Here is a 17,337-nt window from a genome sequence, read left to right on the forward strand (position 1 = left end):
GAGATGCATCGTCTTCATGTTTCCTCACCGGCAACAGCTCTTGCAGTGGGAATGGACCGCTGCCCCCAGAAAGGAGAAAGGTTTTTACCTAGAAGCAACAACACAGCGGGTGAGTTTGAGTCCTTGGGTTTGAATCTGTGACTGCAAAGGTGGGGAGTTCGATTCCCCCACTGTGTACCTTCTGGGAGGAGAAGAGCCAGCCTGGGTGGCCTTGGGCCAACTGCGCAGTCCCAGGGATCCCTCCCCAGAAGAAGGGAAGGGGAAACCTACTTCTGAGTGTTCTCTACCTGGAAAACCCAGAAATGCACTTAATGGCACGCGATGGTTCTTAGGAGCCACGGGACAGAAAGTCTGCTTCCAGGAGCCAACCAAGAGACCTGTGTCACCGGAGAGCTGAATAATTGTCTCTGGGCCCTTGACAGCCCGCTTCCTCAAACGCAGGCAGGAACATTCCTGGGTTTTTCTTAATGGAAAACTGATGGCGCATAGACGCCTGGAGGGAGTCCCTTGACGCATCGCATTAGTAGGTATTTTGCTTCTTAATCGTTTGCGTCCTCTTCTTCCCGTAATCCGCGCCGTCTAGGGCTGGGCTCCTATGGGTGTCGCTCCATCTCACCTTCCTCTTTTGTTCTCCTGCCTCCCGCTTTTCCCCAGCCTGGCGGTCTTTTCCAGCGAGGGTCGCCTTCTGGTGACAACGCTTATGATACACCCCAGAGCCCGGCCCTTTAGGTCTTGTGGGACTACAACTCCCATTATCCAGGCATAGGCCAGGGGGTTGGGTGGGAGCGGCAGCCTCGGCCTGCCTGATCCGCTGTACAGCTCTCGCCCCCCCCCCGGGAGACCCGCGCGGAACGCTAGTCCTGCACCAGCTTTCGGGAAGATGGCACTCTGCCGATGCTCAGAGGCGCCCTGGCTCCCGGGTGCCTCCCACCTTGCGGGAGGAGGACCCAGCCTCTCCTGACCCCCCTCCCCAGCCCCCGTCCCCCCCCCCCCCATGATTGATGGTGGCTGCAGGAGGGCTGTCCTCCGTCGCCCCCGCCTCCCGGCGCGCCCTCGCCATCTTCCGCAGCCGGCGGGGAGAGGGACCGGATGGGACCCCCGCCGCCGCCGCCCCCCCCAGCGCGCCCCCTCCCTCCTTCGGTGCGCGCACACACACACATTCCAGCAGGCGGGAAGAAACTCCAGCCTCCGCGGGCGGGGAAAAGCGGACGGGCAGAGCTTGCGCGCCGGCGGGCGGAGTCTTCCGCGCTCGCCTGCCTGCCTGCCTGCCCGATGGGGTGGGCGCCGGAGGGCCCCGATCCCGGCTCAAGGGGGAGGAGGAGGCAGGGCCCGCTCGCCTGCTGCCTGGCTCGCGGGGGTGGAGAAGCCGGCTGGCCGGCCAGCGAGTGCGGAGGAGTCGCCAGCGCCAGCCCCGCGCCTCGCCGTCCCCGCCCAGCCCCGGCAGGCTGAAAGCAGCGGCGGGGGGCTGCGGGAAGGACGCCCCGATCCCCACCGATGCTCCTTCCAGCGAGTAAGTCCTCGCCCCGCGCGCCGCCATCCCCGCCTGGAGCCGGTCCCCCCGAAGGGGCGCCCCGCGTGCCAAGGGCGCACGGCGAGAGCCGCGCCCTTGCCCATCTCGGGGAGGGGAGCGGAGGGTGGTTTGGGGGGGAGCAGAGAGGGAAAGCGGGGACCCCCCTCATCTGGCGCCTCCGCAGCACCCCATCACCCTCCGTTTGGGGGTTTCCCTTGGGGACCGACGGTCTGGGTCAGCGCGCAACCGGGGCGGGCAGGGCGGGGTCTTTCCTTGGGGTCGCGCGAAGGAGAACCGAGGGGGTTCGCCCTCCGATGAATGCGGGTCGAGCTTCCCCTTCGGCTGAAGTTGGTGGGGAAGAAGAGATCGAGCTGCTGATCCGCTCCCCTACCCCACCCCCACAGCCCCCGACCAGCGCGCAACCTCCCCACCCCACTTGATCTCCCCTGCCCGTCTCCCTCCCTTCTCTGGGGCCAGCTTTCTGCCTCCCTCTCTGACACTGACCTGCCCCACAGCCCTTGCCGCCCGCCCCGTGTCCCTTTGGAAAGCGTGTCCCTTTGGCAAGCGCGGAGCCCTTCTCTCTCTCTGTTATTACGATTTTTCACATCTTGTGCCTTGGATTTCTCCCGTGACTCGTGCGCGAACTGATTCTGTCAACCTATCAGTTCGAAAAGAGAGAGAGAGAGAGAACCCACAAGGAGCTTGGTTTCAGTTGAGGCGGTGAGACGATCTTTAAGGGGCCCTCTTTTCTTCCGGCCTTGAGCTGACCGTGCCTTGTAGGAAAAGGGGTGTGTTGACCCAGATGAGTCCCCCAAAGAGGGTGTGTGTGTTTGTGTGTGTGTGTATCCAGCTGTGTTGAGCTAGGATTCCTATCCTTCCCCACCCTGGTCTTTTCCCCTCTTCCTCTCCACTGGTACCATTTGCAAAGATAAACCGGTTAGTACAACCAGGTTGCCTTTTATCAGCAAAGAAGCCAGTGTTGCCTTAAAGGCTACTATGTTTGATTTGATGGAATCTTTCCTAGATTAGAACCCGCTTCGTGAGAGGCGCCTGATGACAAAGGGGTTGCGGTCCATGAAAGCTTGGCACCTGGTGGAACTGGGCAGCCTTCGGGGTGGGGGGAGAGGGTTCTTGTTCAGTTCAGACTGCCCCCTGAAAAAGTCATGAGGCTGCAGGTCCCAGGGGCTAAAAGTCCCAGAGGGAAAGGGGGGGGGATGCTTTGCCTTTTGCACGGACAGACACACCCACTGATGTTATGAAAAATTAGATTCTAGCTGGGCGGAAGTGTGGAGCGAGGCAGGGCCTTTGTCCGATCCCTGAAAAGTCACAAACGTGGCAGGCTTTTGCTCTCTCCCGGCCCCCTTTGCTAAGGAAAAAAATGGGGCAAAATCTGGGGATCAGGAAGTAGTTTCCCAAATCAGGAGCCGGAGATGACGTCCGTCCATGGCTTAGGGCAGCCAGAGCGAGAATCCATTGTGACCACATGGTGGTTCTTTTTTGACCCGTGCGAGGGGCAAGTGGGAGCAAGGGAGGATGTACCATAGTGAACACAGGTCTGGAGTTGAGGCGTGAAACTGATTAATCGGTGGATTTAATTGGTCGGAAAATTCTGATTGATTCAACGGCTCCCCCCCCCCAGCAACTGGGCTGAGCCTTCAATAAAATAACAGCCCAGAAGCTGTGTTAATGTCGTGCATCTAAAAACTGTGGGGGGTGTTTCCGTGGCGTCTGAAGAATCATCCTGGATCAGACCAAAGACCTCATCGAACCTTTGGTTTTCCAGAAAGAGCTGTCCAGTGGCTTCCGGAAGCCCTCCCCGAGGATGGGAGTATTCATTTCCAAAAGGCTGGCCACCAAGCCACGGGTGGATCACGGCCTTCAGGACCACGATTCTGGCGTGGAGTGGTGGCCACCAGCATCCACAAGGAGGGCTTCCTAGATTTGGGAAGCTGGCCTGGAGGATTCGTGGTATACGCTTCCTCCCAAAGGTGGCAGGCGTAGGTTTAGCTTCTGTGGGACAAATGCGCCACGCAGGCTAGGAACGCGGATTGGGGTGAAAAATCAGACTAGCTGAGCTCCATCCCAAATCCCTCAAGGGACCAGCATTCCCTTGGGTTCAGAAAATCCCCCAGAACTTCAATACATTTTGTTTTCTCTTTTTTTCCCCCTATGCCTGCAGGAAGATGATGACTCAGTGTGGTGTGATGTAGAATGAAAAAGGCCTTCACGCGGGGAGCATGGGGTTTATTTTCACAGGGGGGGAGGGAATGGAGTTTTGGAAACACCCCCTTTCCCAGCTCCCAGTCCATGGCAAGGGATACTGGAAGTCGTAGTCCAAAAGGTTCCGAGGGGACAAAAGGCCAGCTGGTCCACCCACCAGAAAGTCTTGATAGCCCAGAAGTAGAGGATCATAGAAATTGGGGTCCAGAATATCTTACCAAAAGGCACACACACATCTTTTTTTTTTTAAAAAAAAACCTCTCCAAGGTTGGGGAATATTCAGCCCTCCAGATCCTTTGGGATTACAATTCCCATCGTCCTTCATTGCAAGCTGTGCTGTACTTCCATCAGCAAGCCCCTCATCCATGCTCCCCATTCCCAAATGGCAGCTTGTCTGTTCAGCGCAGGATGGGGGTGTGGACTTTTCTGGTGCTGGACAAACCCCCACACCCTCCAGACCAAACCACTAGACCTGCTGGCCTGGAGCGCCTGAGCATCGAGACCTTCCAGTCTCTCTTCTCTGTTTTGCGCTGTGTGTCCTGTAGAGAAGGGGGGGAGGTTTTGCGCCATTGTGACATTCCTTTGCCCTTGGTTTTAGTTTTAAGTAAAGGTAAAGTTTCCCCCTTCACAATTTTTGTCCAGTCGTGTTCGACTCTAGGGGGCGGTGCTCATCCCCATTTCCAAGCCATAGAGCCAGCATTTGTCCGAAGACAATTTTCCATGGTCACATGGCCAGTGTGACTTAGACACGGAACGCTGTTACCTTTCCATTGAGGTGGTCCCTATTTATCTACTCGCATTTGCATGCTTTCGAACCGCTAGGTTGGCAGGAGCTGGGACAAGCGAAGGGCGCTCACTCCGTCGCGTGGATTCGATCTTACGACTGCTGGTCTTCTGACCCTGCAGCACAGGCTTCTGCGGTTTAGCCCACAGCGCCACCACGTCCCTTGGTTTTAGTTTTAGCATCCTGTTAAAGCCTGGATTTCATGTCCGATTTGGGCGCTGAGCGATCGTGGGTCGTTTGGGGCCCTTTTGTGCTGCGTTGGAGCTGGCTTTTACTGCTTCGAAAATCTTTTTATAGTTCATTGCCTTCTGCCTTGATTGCTTTGCGTCCAGCAGGGTGGAGTAGAGTTGCCTTAATAAACAGCTAAATGGTGTCTGTTCATCTAATTTAATTGTTAGAGGTCTAGGCGAACTAATCCCATTTTGGGGGATTGGATTGGCCTAAACTCACCCAAGTGGGATTTTGAACCCCCATCTCTTGAGTCCTGGTCGTAACCACTAAGCAACACTGTCTGTCACCTGCCGAGGGCCACAGAACCCAAGCTAACAGTTGGCGTGAGGATGCTTCTTCGCATCGACCACCCCGGTCTACGGTCCTGACTCATCAGTTCTTTCCTCGGCCAGGATACGTCCGTGCAAATCCTAACATCCACCTTCGAAATTCAAACAAGCAGACAACCAGCTGCTCCAGGAAAGCTTCGGAAGGGAAGATCGACCAGAAACCCCCTAACAGAGAATAAGCCGACGCTGAACCAGGAAAACAGACCGAGAACCTAATGACTCATTTGTGAGACGTCAGGAGAACCATCTCGGGCCCGTTGGAAGACTGGCTTCCTGCTTGGAAAGAAAAAAAAGGCCTGCAGCTGTGTGGCAGAGCGTCGCTTGCCTGGCAAATCCAAGGTCTCGAGTTCCAGTCCTAACATCTCCCAAGAGCTTGCTTAGAAAGATGGAGATCAGTGGCTTGGGCCGGTAGGTCTGAGTTTAGATGGACCCATTGCGGTTATCAGTATAAGTTCTGTGAGCCCAAACCTTTTTTGCCCTCCCCCCTCCATGGCCACTGAATGTATTCCAGCTGATGCTGCTTCTTTTTTGACTTCAGTCTGGTGGGCACGACTCAGAGGAACGAGACAGTCCTGGCTGTGTTCTGGTGCCAAGCCTGCTAAGAACCAGCACCTCAAAACCCAGCTGGATGAGTCCAGGAAAGGGGTCAGAGGCTCCCACCCGATCTGCCCCAGGCCTTCCTGCTGAATGGTAAGCCAGCCACACCTCCGGCGTGTCCTTCGCTGGCTCCCCTACTCCATAAATCACACTGCCGCCCTTCACTAGGACCATAGCCAAGCGATGAGCGAAGCCGCCTCTGGCTTCCAGCCGGATCAAGTTCTCCCGAGACCAAAAGAGAGATTTGAGGAAGAAGACTGGATCCTGGAGGAAATCCCAGGGACTTTGAACGGGACTTCAAGAAACTTGGTTCCTGGCTCCAAAAAACAAGCCAGATCTCTTTCTCTGAATCGGTTTGTTTGTAAGCCAAGAGGATCGCAGAAGATTACCCCATGCTTGGTGGTCCTTTCTTTGTCCGCACCAGAGATTCCACACCACAGGTACCTTGGTGTGTCAGAAGCAACGGGGGGCGGGGGGCGGAGGATCTAACAGGATCAGGAAAGAAGCTTCTTCTCGCTCAATTCTGTGAGGGCTCCAGGATGACCAGAGGTTTCAGTCCCAACCTTGAACCAGAAACCAAGTTGGAATCATTTTAGTGTCCACGTCACTCAGGAAAACAAAACAAACACAACTCTCTTCCGGATGCTTTGCTGGCTTCCATGGCTTAGCGCCTTAGCCCAACATGGAATATTGGAAGGTGGCTGGAATTAACCCACTAACAGGAAGGGATACAGGGCTTTGCAGCCGAGATTTTCCTCCCGATGCTTTAAAATGAGATGGTATTCTGTGCTCTCCCGGGAGTCGTTGATCACCTTCACTATCTACTCTGGCAGCTCACACCGGAGGGCACAACCCGTCAATGGGGCGAGGGTTGAGTTATTTATTCCCAACATTTCCTGCAAATTGGTCCCAGTCAAACTGCTGAGCCATCTCCCTGTCGGGCCAAGCTGTAAAGAGCTTCTCCTTAGGCAGAGCATAGCCCCGCCAGACAGCTTGGAGTGAATACAATGATAGCAGTAAGAAATATGTATTTATTGCTCTTTCAGAGGCGAGATCCTGAAAATATACGGTAGCCCAAGTTTGGTGGGATTCAGAGCAGAGCTTGGAAGTAACTCGTTAGAAGTAAACAGGACCTAGTTAATTTTTGTAGTAACAAGGGTGTGATGCCATTGCATTGCAAAATGTTTTTTTTTTTTTTTTTTTGCAATGCATAATTACAAAGTTACTTCATTGGTGTGTTGAGTAACCTTTTTGGACTGCTCTCAAAAATGGCTTTCCGACCTTACTTTAGAGGCATTCTGGCTGAAACCTCTGCAATTTTGCATCATTTTCTTTCCAGGCCTAAGTGGCAAGGAAAGTATAGTTTGACTATAGTGCCTTCCATATGTCTTAATCTTTTTCAGGCATGCAGTATCACCATTTGCCACTAGGGGGAACTGGGGAGAATTCCTTTACAGTTTTCTCAAAAGACAAGATAACAAAGTTGTAGCAAACTAAGACATAACATGGATTTTGCTGGATGGACAGATAGTTACCACCAAGTTTTCCACCAACGTGCTTTCTTTGCTCTCATTTTATATGGAATTTGAAATTGTAATTTTTTTCTTGAGTCCCGAAAGCTGTGATTTTTTTTTTTTAATTTGGGGTTGATACTGGTTGGGAGGGGGTTGACTTTGCCCCCCCTGGGTTTTCATAATGAGAGGGAGACAGTAAGTGGTGACACTTGAATCCACATTCATTGATTTATACACTTGGTTATCTACATGGCTTTTTCGCCCCTCATTTTGGAGCAATGGGTGGCTTGAATTAACATAGCAATTTGCAAATTCGACCTCCAACCTCCTCCTCTTTCCTCTCCTTGCTTTCTCATCTGTTCAGAGTTTTCTCGGCAGGTGGAAAGTGGTAGAAATGAACCCTTCCACTTATCCTTGGTTGTAAATTTCCCCCGTTGTCATGCCAGGTATTTTGGAGTGGCTTGGTCTTGGAATGGGCAATCAAGAGGTGTTAACTGTATAAAAGCCCTGCCCGGGTGAACGTGAAAATGGTAAGAACTGACTTACAAAAACCAAAGAAACCATCTAGATCTTTGGACTCTTTCTTTATGAAGGAAGCCATCTTAAGTTTGTGTTCTCGCTCTGCTACTGTGAGAAACCTTTTGCCCTTCAAGAATTGCCCCGGCTTCTTCTAAAGGTGCAAAGGGACCTTGGTTTCTCAGTCCTGAGGCAGTCTGTGTGTGCTCAGAGACTTTAAAAAGGGCCAGAATTCTAAAGCAAAATATTGTGCACGTTAAGTAACATTTGGGGTGTGCGCATTTTTCTGACCCTCTGTCTAGTGCCTAGGTGTGCTACAGCATGTGCAGCTGAGCACATGGCCTTGGTATGTCCAAGCATGGAAGAGATAGTGGGGATGATTTTTCCATTTATGCCCTATGGCTTTACACCAGTGGCTCCCAACTGCTGGTCCCCAGATGTTCTTGGACTAAATCTCCCAGAAGCCTTCAACACTAGATGTGCTGCTGGCCGGGATTTCTGGGAGTTGTAGTCCAAAATACCTAGGGATCCAAGTTTGGAAACCACTGGTTTCCTCTGTGCAATCCAAATAGAATTATGGTCAGTATTTATTTATTCTTTGCTAATTTCCCTACATTTCTGCACCGCCCAGTAATTAATGCTCCCCCATAGTAAACTGGCCTCTCAGAGAGTGGCTCCATGGACTACAAGTCCCAGAAGCCTTAGCCAACAAAGCCAAGAACATCTTGGTTAAACTGCAGGACTGCAGTCAAGACTCTGCTTGCAACCTGAGTTCTATCCTGATTCGCTTAGGTAGCCGGATGAGGGTTGACTCAGCCTTCCATCCTTCCAAGGTTGGTAAAATGAGTACATACTGTAGCTCCCTGCGGGGAAGCAATGTACAGTGGTGCCTTGCTAGACGAGGATAATCCTTTCCACTGAAATCGCTTTTTAGCGAAAACATCATCTAGCGGAAAGCATTTCCCCATTGGAATGCATTGAAGCCTGTTTAATGCGTTCCAATGGGGAAGAATCGTCATTGTCTAGCGAAGTTCGGCCATAGGAAAGCTGCTTTGCGAACCACCAGTCAGCTGTTTAAATCACTGTCTTGCGAAGCTTAGGTCCTGAAAACACCTGTTTTGTGAGCGCGGAGGGAGCTGTCAAAATCGTCGTCTAGCGAAAATCGGTTTGCGAAGCAGGGACCAAACATTGTCAAGTGAAATTCCCCCATAGGAACCACTGTTTTGCGAATCGCTATAGCGATCGCAAAAAGTCAATGTCTAGCGAAAAAACTGTCATGCGGGGTAACTGTCTAGCGAGGCACCACTGTATAGTCTGCCTCACTGAATTGAAAATCGCCCAGAGAGTGCTTTCAGCGTTGTGGGTGGTATATACGCAGCCCACTTTCTCTGCTGCCCTCAGTGTGGCCGGAGAGGCAGAAGAACGGGTGGAATGCACTTGACTTACTCTGAGAACAGGCCAGCTCAGAACAACAGTTCAAGGCAGAGGGGAAAAAGTTTTCCCACTGGACCTTCACAGAAAGGACAGAGGGAAATAATTCTCTCTCTCTCTCTCTCTCTCTCTCTCTCGGTTCTTCTCCCCATTGGCTGGGCCTCCGAAGGAACCCAGAAGACGTCCAGCCATGGATGGGAAGGGCTGGTGCGGAAAGGGAGCAGACGGGGCTGTCAAACCAGCTCGCCTTTCTACTAAGTCTTCGTTTCTTTTTTTCTGATCATGGAGAGGGCACGTTTGAGGTGCCCCACTCCACGTTGATCCTGGGACATTTCCTGGCCGTTTCAGCTTTTGTGCTCTGAGCCGAAGGACTGGAAAAGCATATCTGCCTTACTCTGTGTCTCTCCCTCTCCCTCCCCCCCTCTCTCTGTGTGTGTGTGTGTGTGTGAGTGAGAGTGAAAGAAAGAGAGAGAGAGATGAGCAGCTTCGGAGAATGTGCCTGCATCTTTTCTTCCTCCCCCAAATGCCCCTACAAGAACAGCATTTCCAGCTGAACATGATTAGGTAGACTTTCGTCTTGCTTTTTTTTTAAAAAAATTCTTTCTATTTTGCAGATTTAATGTAAAAATTGAATTGAACTAATGGAGGGAAAACAAAACAAAACAAAAACAAAGCAAACATTGGGTGGTTGTAGGTTTTCCAGGCTGTTTGGCCGTGTTCTTAACAACGGTGCAACAACTATCCCACAAACTGCACCAGAGCACAGACAGAGTTCCGACTCCTGTTCCTCTGAAGATGCCGGCCACAGAGACTGGCGAAACGTCAGGGAGAAAAACCTTAAGAACATGGCCAAATAACATGAAAAACCTACAACAACCAAATTATGTCAGCTGTTGGGTGGCCGTTGTTAGCAACGGTTTGGCGGTGCTTCCTTGCACCAGCACGGGATTGAACTAGGTGACTCTTGGGATCCCTTTGAACTCTCTGATGCGGATGTTAAATTTGGTGGTACACTAGGACCACCCTATCTACAGGATGAGTATCGTTGGTTTCACTTATCTGTGGTCTGAAAATATTAAAAGAAAAAAACAAACAAACAGAAAGGTATGTTTTGTGATGTAATTACCAGGGCCGGCCACCAGAGAGAGCCAGAGACTATGCTATTTTTAGGGTTCACTATTAACCATAGTTTTTGGCATCCATGGGAGGTCTTGGAACCCATCTCCCACAGATATGGGGTTCCTCCTCTTGGTGATTCTGCAGTTCCTTTAACCAAATTGTTTCCGGCAATAATTCTCCTATGCTTAACTCTGCCCCTCCTCCCTGGGCAGGCAGGGGAAGGAGATGTGGGCTCGACACTTCCAGCCCAATTCTGGACTGCACCGGTTGGAGGAAATTGCCCCTTGTTAAGCACAGGTTGCTGAATGTTTCCGTTTTATTTTAAGAGGAGTGGAAGGGTGCAGTTTCCCTCTGATTCGGATCAGATCATGAGCGGCTGACGCAGCCTTGCATCAGAGCATGTGCAGTGTGCCATTCAGGCAAACGTTCTGCTTCTAATTTTGGCCCAGAAAATCTTGCATCTTCAGGTCCAAGCGTGGCCGAGTTCTGCCGGTTCTTGGCCTCTCTCTCTCTCCTGGGCTTGCTGAAGCCTTGTGCCTTTGTCTCAAAAGGGCCTAATTGATGCAAAAGGTGCTCCTATAGAATACTGACTCCCAGTGCAAAATGCATGGCACAGAAAATGGCCCCGTGGGCCCGTCGTTGCTGACCGGCTCTCCAAAAGTCACCTTCCAGGACCTGCTTCTCCCGTGTCCTGGAAAAACCTGTAATGGATAATTGGGCCACCAAGGCCTTGCAGACAATGAATACCATATTTTTCCGTGCATAAGACGCCCCCGTATGTAAGACGCCCCCCATTTTCTAATCCAAAATTACGAAATCTAAGTGGGGCTTAGCAAGTGGAGGGGGAAAAGGATAAAAGCACTGCAGAATTGCTTTGATCCCTGCTTTCCACTCCACTTTATTTTTGTTCTCTCCTCAGTTTGCTTCCATGTATAAGACGACCCTCAATTTTTAGCCTAAAGATTTTAGACAAAAGTATAGTCTTATACGCTGAAAAATATGGCAATATGTTGTGTGATCACCGTTTGAATTGTTTGCCTGTTGTGAAGGTAACCGGCGTCTCTCAGTTTCACAAGCTGGGCAATTGGAGTGAGAGATCTAAGGCTGTTTTCCTTTTCTTTTAAGAGCCACGAATAAGTGGTGGCTCTTTTTGACAGCTCTTTAGGTGGCATTCCCCTACTTTAAGTCGCTTGGCACTGCTCTGCCTTCCTTTGGCACCTTAGGTGGTGCTCAGACCCATTCACTTGTGTGTGGGATGGCGGCGGTTCTCCATTTCCCAAAGAAACCATGGCTGTTTATCCTGGAGAGGAGAGAACAGAGGGATAGAGAACCACCTTGGGTCATCATGAATAGCCAGGCAGGTGCCCCTATGAACTGTCCCATTTAGCTGTCGGACAGTTGAAAACAGGCCCCTGGGGCCCAAGGTAGTTGCCGACCAGTGACCTAGAGCAAGAATGCTTGCAAGTCAATCGGACCTCTTTGGATTTATTTGGTGGGCTTGAGAAACGAGAATGTGCCCAGAGGAGACCGACAGAGATGATGAAGGGTCGGGAAACCAAACGCCAATTGGAACTACGGGTGAGGTTGAGGGAGTGGGGTGTGTTTGTCTTAGAGGAAAGAAGAGATTCAAGAGCCGTATTTGAAGGGCTCTCCCATGGAAGAAGGAGCTTGCTCTCTGCAGCTCCAGAGGGCGAGGCGGAGAGGACCAGCGAGAGGAGACCCAAATGAATGCTGGGAAGGACCGCCTGAGTCGTTTGATGCCCTTGGAAAGTTTAATGCGCTCTCACTGGCTGGTTTTCAACAAAGGTTGGGTAGCAGAGGATGCCCTTTGTTGGCAGAGAGTTGGGCTAGATGATCTTTGGGGTGCCCTCCAGTTCGGTGAGTCAGAGAATCACCAGCACTGGGGAACATGGGGCCCTTTGGGGGTCACTGGGTTCCCCTCAGCCTTAGCCAGCATTAGCAGTGTGGAGGGACGATGGGAGTTGTAATCCAAGATCCCCACTGCTACCTTCGACACAGCTGTGGGGAACTCTGTGGAACAGACCTCCCACCTCAACACAGCCATGTTCCAGGTTCACCAAGGTTTTTTTGAATTATATGACCCCTAAACGTCCCCTAAGCTGAGTTACTTCCTTCCTCTGTGGTATTCATTTGGGATGGACAGAGTGCCTGGGGAGGGGGGGTTTCCTTCCCATCATAGGGGGAACCTCTCCCTATTTACACACTGATAGAGCAGCAAGGACACTAATTTGCACAAAAGTGCATAAAGGTGTATGGACAAGGACATAATTTTTAAAACAATTTTAAAAAAATAAGTAGAATTACAATATGTCACACCTGATTGGGGGAGATGGTGACCAGGAGACCCATGTACCTGTGGTTGACTTTGCTGCCCAGGTGCTGATCTCTGTGGATCATGGGCACCTTCAAGGAGGGTCCATGATCTCCCTTCCCTCCTTCTGGGTCTTGATGTTGAACCTCTGGACCCGAATTGCTTTACTGCTGCAATGATCGTAAAGCTCAACAGCGCCACCTAGTGTGTCTGGGACTCTGGATCCCCGCAGAGACTTTCAGGAAGAAACAATGACCTTAGTTTCAATCCAGTCTCTTCTACCACCTTTATCCTCCACCCTCCTCCTTACCAATAACCAAGTAAGCTGGACTAGTCGGCTGTTTTCTTACGGAAGTCCACCTGAATCCTGTTGTTTATGCATACTGATAAAAGTGCAACAGCGTCAATCACAGCAGTGAAAACCATTATTCTACGAGTGTTTCTGACTGGGGATCACCTCCATGGCAGACAGCGTTGAATTCTTAAGACAGGAACCATCCTTCTATGATCCTAGTTTTTGTTTGTCTTAAATTCTCATGGATAGGGAAGAAATAGCCTCCATTCCTTTTTCTTTAATATCAAACATGTACTTCTGATGGCCAAAGGAGTTCTTTGCAATGCTAATGCATCCTCTTACAAGGAACTCTGCACATGCTTGCGAGATTCCAATCTCATTACAAAGCAGGTGAAAAGCAACCAGCTCAGCTAACTTCGGAGGGAGGCTGCTTAAAAGTCCCTGTGCAATCATGAGCCCTTCCCTTCCCTCACTTCCCACAACGGACTCAAAATCCCTTTAACAATAAGATATCTGTTTACGCAGTTGGTGTCTTGGGTTCAAAAGAGTGATTCTCTGAGAGGTTGGCATATAATGTGTCCGTCTGTGTTAGAGGCAAGTAGACCTGTTGTTCTGGCTCACAACTCCCAGAATATGCTGCCTAGTGGATTCTGGGAATTGTAGTTCAAAACTAAACACGTGGAGCCTCTAAAATAAGGGCAGGCATCCTGTAGATATTCAGTTGGTTTATTGGACTACAACTCTCATGAGCCCCAGCGTGCATAGCCAACAGTGAGGAAGATGGGAGGTGCAATCCAAGGTTCGCTCTCTGGAGGGCTCACCCTTCTCCGAAGGAAAGCTTCTCCAGTCTTCAAAGACCTCAGTGAGAAAGGCAGAGAAATCGCCTCTGCCAGTCAAAGGGAGCCATATCCTCACCCCAGACAATAAATCTCGGCAAATCTGCCCCTTAATTATTATTTTTCGTAATTGCCACTTCCCCGGGAACAAAAGGCAGCCCCACGCAGCTCCCGCCTGGCTATCAATTATATTTCTGGAGTGTGTGAAAGATCCATTACTCACCCAAGAGGCATAATCATCTCCCAGGCGTTCGCTCAAATGCCATGTGCTTACATTTGCGGCCTGTGCGCCGTTTCCTCTCAGCCGTGCTTTGAGCGCAGGTGGCGCCATTTCAGTTAGACCCACTCTCCAGTTGGGTTTTGAACGCAGAACCCATTGGAGAAGCGGGAAAGCCTGAAGGGTGAGGGTGGGGGTGCCTTATTTGAACAGAGCGTTTCTGTATTACACAACCGCAGAACTGTGATGTTACAGGGAGAATTCAGAGTTTGGAGGGGCACCTAAGGGTCATCAAGTCCAACCCCTTTGCTGCCCACACAGAAACTTCACAGCTCCCAACATCGCTGACCGGTGGTGACCCATGTAGTTCATTCAACTGCCCTACAGGTTTTTCCATAGAGAAACACTTTCTAGTGTTTAGTCTCCCTTCCCTTTCTCTGGTTGCTCCTTCTGAACCCCTTCTGAATCTTGTCCTCTTCCAGCAACGCAGGGCCACTGGACCAAACCCTTCCCCACTGAGTTTGGTGTCCAGACACTTCTGTGTCTTGGCCACCCTGCTTTGGATCAGCTTTCTTGACTCAGTCCATGATCAACATTTCTCTATTGCCTCCCCATTGACGTGTGGGGCCCAGAGAAGCCAATGTACAGTGCTCTGATACCTTTCAATTCCTAGAACCCTTTGCCAGTGATGCAGTTGTTATGTGTCCTCAAGTAGCCTCTGATTTATGGTGACTCCATGAATGAACCATCTCCAAAATGCCCTGTCTTCAACGGCTCCGTTCAGCTCTTACAAACTTAAGCCTGTGGCTTCCTTTAGAGAATCAATCCATCTCACACATGGTTTCCCTCTTTTCCCACTGCCTTCAACTTTTCCCAGCATGATTGTCTCTTCCAGAGAATCCTGCCTTCTCCTGATGTGCTCAAAGTAGACCAGCCTCAATTCCAACATTTCCCCCCTCTAGAAAAGCATGAGGCTTGATTTGATCCAGGATCAACTTGTTTGTCTTTCTGGCAGCCCTCCTCCAGCACCACATTTCAAATGAATCAATTTTCCCCCTTGCTGGCTTATATATCTGCACATGGTGAACAGAAATACAAGAATGTAGATGGCCTTGGTCACCCGAGACACAGCCTTACACATGAGAATCTTTTCTCGTTCCTTCATTGGTACCCTTCTGCGTCTCAGTCGTCTTCTGATTTCTGGACTGTTGTCTCCCTTTGGATTGATGATGATTAAACCATAAAATCTTGCAAATTTGAATTTCTTCACTGTCAATGCTAAAGCTGTGTAGTTATTTTGTAGTCATTATTTTTGTCCCCTCGTCCTGCTTTGGCACTTTCTCCTTTCGCTTTCCCTGTCAGTCATTTCACATTGTTGCTGCTTTCTGCCAGTAACATGGTGTCGTCTTCATAGCTGAAACTAACGATGTTTCTTCCGCCATTTGCTCTTCCTTCCTCTGAGTCTAGTCCACCTTTCCCTACGATATGTTCTGCGTACAGATTGAATAGATAAAGCAATAAAACGCACCCATGTCTGACACTTTTGCCTGTACGAAACCATTCTGTCTCATCGTATTCCATCTTAATGGTAGCTTCTTCTTCATCCTATAAGTTACACACTAGGACAATCAAGTGCTGAGCCACAACCGTTTCTTTCAGAACAAGCTTCTTATGATCCACACAGTCAAGGGCTTTGCTGTAGTCTATAAACCATAGACAGGTCTTCTGAAATTCTTTGGTGCACTCCAATGGCCAGTGGATATTTGCAATATGATCTCTAGTGCCTGTTCCGTTTCGTAATCAAGCTTGAACATCAGGCATTTCTCCCTCCATATGAGGTAAAAGCTTTGGTTGCAACACCTTGAGCATCATTTTGCTTTCATGGGAAATCAGAGCAATGGTCCTGCACTCCTTTGCATCTCCTTTCTTGCAGATTTGAATGTACATTGAATGTTTCCAGTCTGTGGGCCATTGTTTAGTTTTCCATATTTGGTGGCAGGGGATATTCTCCTCTAACTACCTTGCAGAAAGATATGCCTGTGATTCGGAGCGTATTTCCACAACATAGTGATAGCAATTTGATTCCACTTAAATGGTCGTGGTTTTGTCCTCTGAAATTTGTAGTTCAATCTGGTTTGGATCAGAATCTATCCACTTCCAGAACCAAAGGCTGACCCGCAAGGCACCCGCACTTAAGAATCTGTACATTCACAGGTACACAATCAGATGACGCGTCCCAAAGTAGGTGTTTGATGTAGGCGTACATCTGGGGATTGTGCATGGATGAACAGATGTGTTGAAATGTGCACGTGCACGCTTGAATTTAAAAAAAGCACCTTTCCAAAAGGGATGCGAAGGAGACCAGAAAGCACACATTTCCTTCGTGATGGGAAAGCAGCCTGTGGCTTGCCATGCGCCTGACCTAGAACAAGCTTAGAACCTCAGAAGGTGTCGTAAATGACTGAACTGCCAGATAGCTCAGCAGCTGAGCCGCCCGGCGGTGGAGGGTTGGGGGTTCAATTCTCCCACTGGGCCTCCTTGAGAGGGGCTGGACTCAAGGATCCACAGGGTCCCCTCCAGCTCTGCCCTTCTAAGATGATGATTATTCTAAGATTATTACTGTATTTGGGTCCGTTCCTTGTTGCAGTGGTCCTCAACCTTAGGCCTCCAGATGTCCTTGGACTTCAACTCCCAGAAATCCTGGCTAGAAGAGGTGGTGGTGGTGAAGGCTTCTGGGAGTTGTAGTCCAAGAACATCTGGAGGCCCAAGGTTGGGGACCACTGCCTTATTGGACACTGCCTTATTCCCTGTGGAATTTCATGAGTGAATGAAAGTGTTGGGGGGGGGTCTACTTTCTACCCATTTCCACGGGTTTTCACTCCCTCTCCCTCTTGTTCTCCTTGTCCTTCTTCGTCTTTCATGTTGGACTACAAGCCCCGTCATCCCCCAGATAATGGGAGGGGCTAATGGGAGCTGTTGTCCAAATACCTGGGTGGCCCAAGATTCCTCTGCACGGCTGCGAGAGTCAGAAAGGATGCTTGGGAATCAGGGCCAGTGGCTTGGCCCGGCCGTGCATCACATCTCTGTTAAATGAACCGGAACCCAGCAGGGGCGGAAGACTGCTCAGCCCCACCCTGACCCTGAACCCTCGGGGAGCCGAGAGCCCATGTTCCCGGATATCAGGTGCACCAGGGCTGAATCAGAGGTGGAGGAGGGAGTGGAGAAGGCTGAAGGCAGGAGGGTAAAGGTAAGATAAAAGGCCTGAAACTCCAGAAGAGGAAAGGGCTCCTCAGGAGTAGAGGTCTCCTCGAGAGGATGCTCTTCCTCCCTGGCAGACCCAAGGGCCTCCTCCTAGGCTGAGTTCTTCCCACCAACCACCACCCGGCCAAACGCTTGCAGGTGAGTG

The 17,337-nt window shown here is 50.5% G+C and overlaps 1 protein-coding gene across 2 annotated transcripts in view; it reads left to right on the forward strand.

Annotated features, from left to right (window-relative positions):
• The first annotated feature begins 1,074 nt into the window (after nucleotides 1-1,074).
• GPR153 (G protein-coupled receptor 153) overlaps nucleotides 1,075-17,337 on the forward strand; it is a 37,764-nt gene continuing 21,501 nt past the window's right edge. Inside the window, exon 1 of one of the 2 annotated variants that reach the window (XM_072977741.2) lies at nucleotides 1,075-1,510. The gene's annotated coding sequence lies outside the window, so the exon portion shown is untranslated. Of the gene's footprint in view, nucleotides 1,511-1,795; nucleotides 17,331-17,337 lie in introns of those variants that run through there. The other variant, XM_078379146.1, reaches the window with a different exon arrangement.

The sequence above is a fragment of the Pogona vitticeps genome, chromosome 7 (genome assembly GCF_051106095.1).
Source record: "Pogona vitticeps strain Pit_001003342236 chromosome 7, PviZW2.1, whole genome shotgun sequence".
Taxonomy (NCBI): Eukaryota; Metazoa; Chordata; class Lepidosauria; order Squamata; family Agamidae; genus Pogona; species Pogona vitticeps.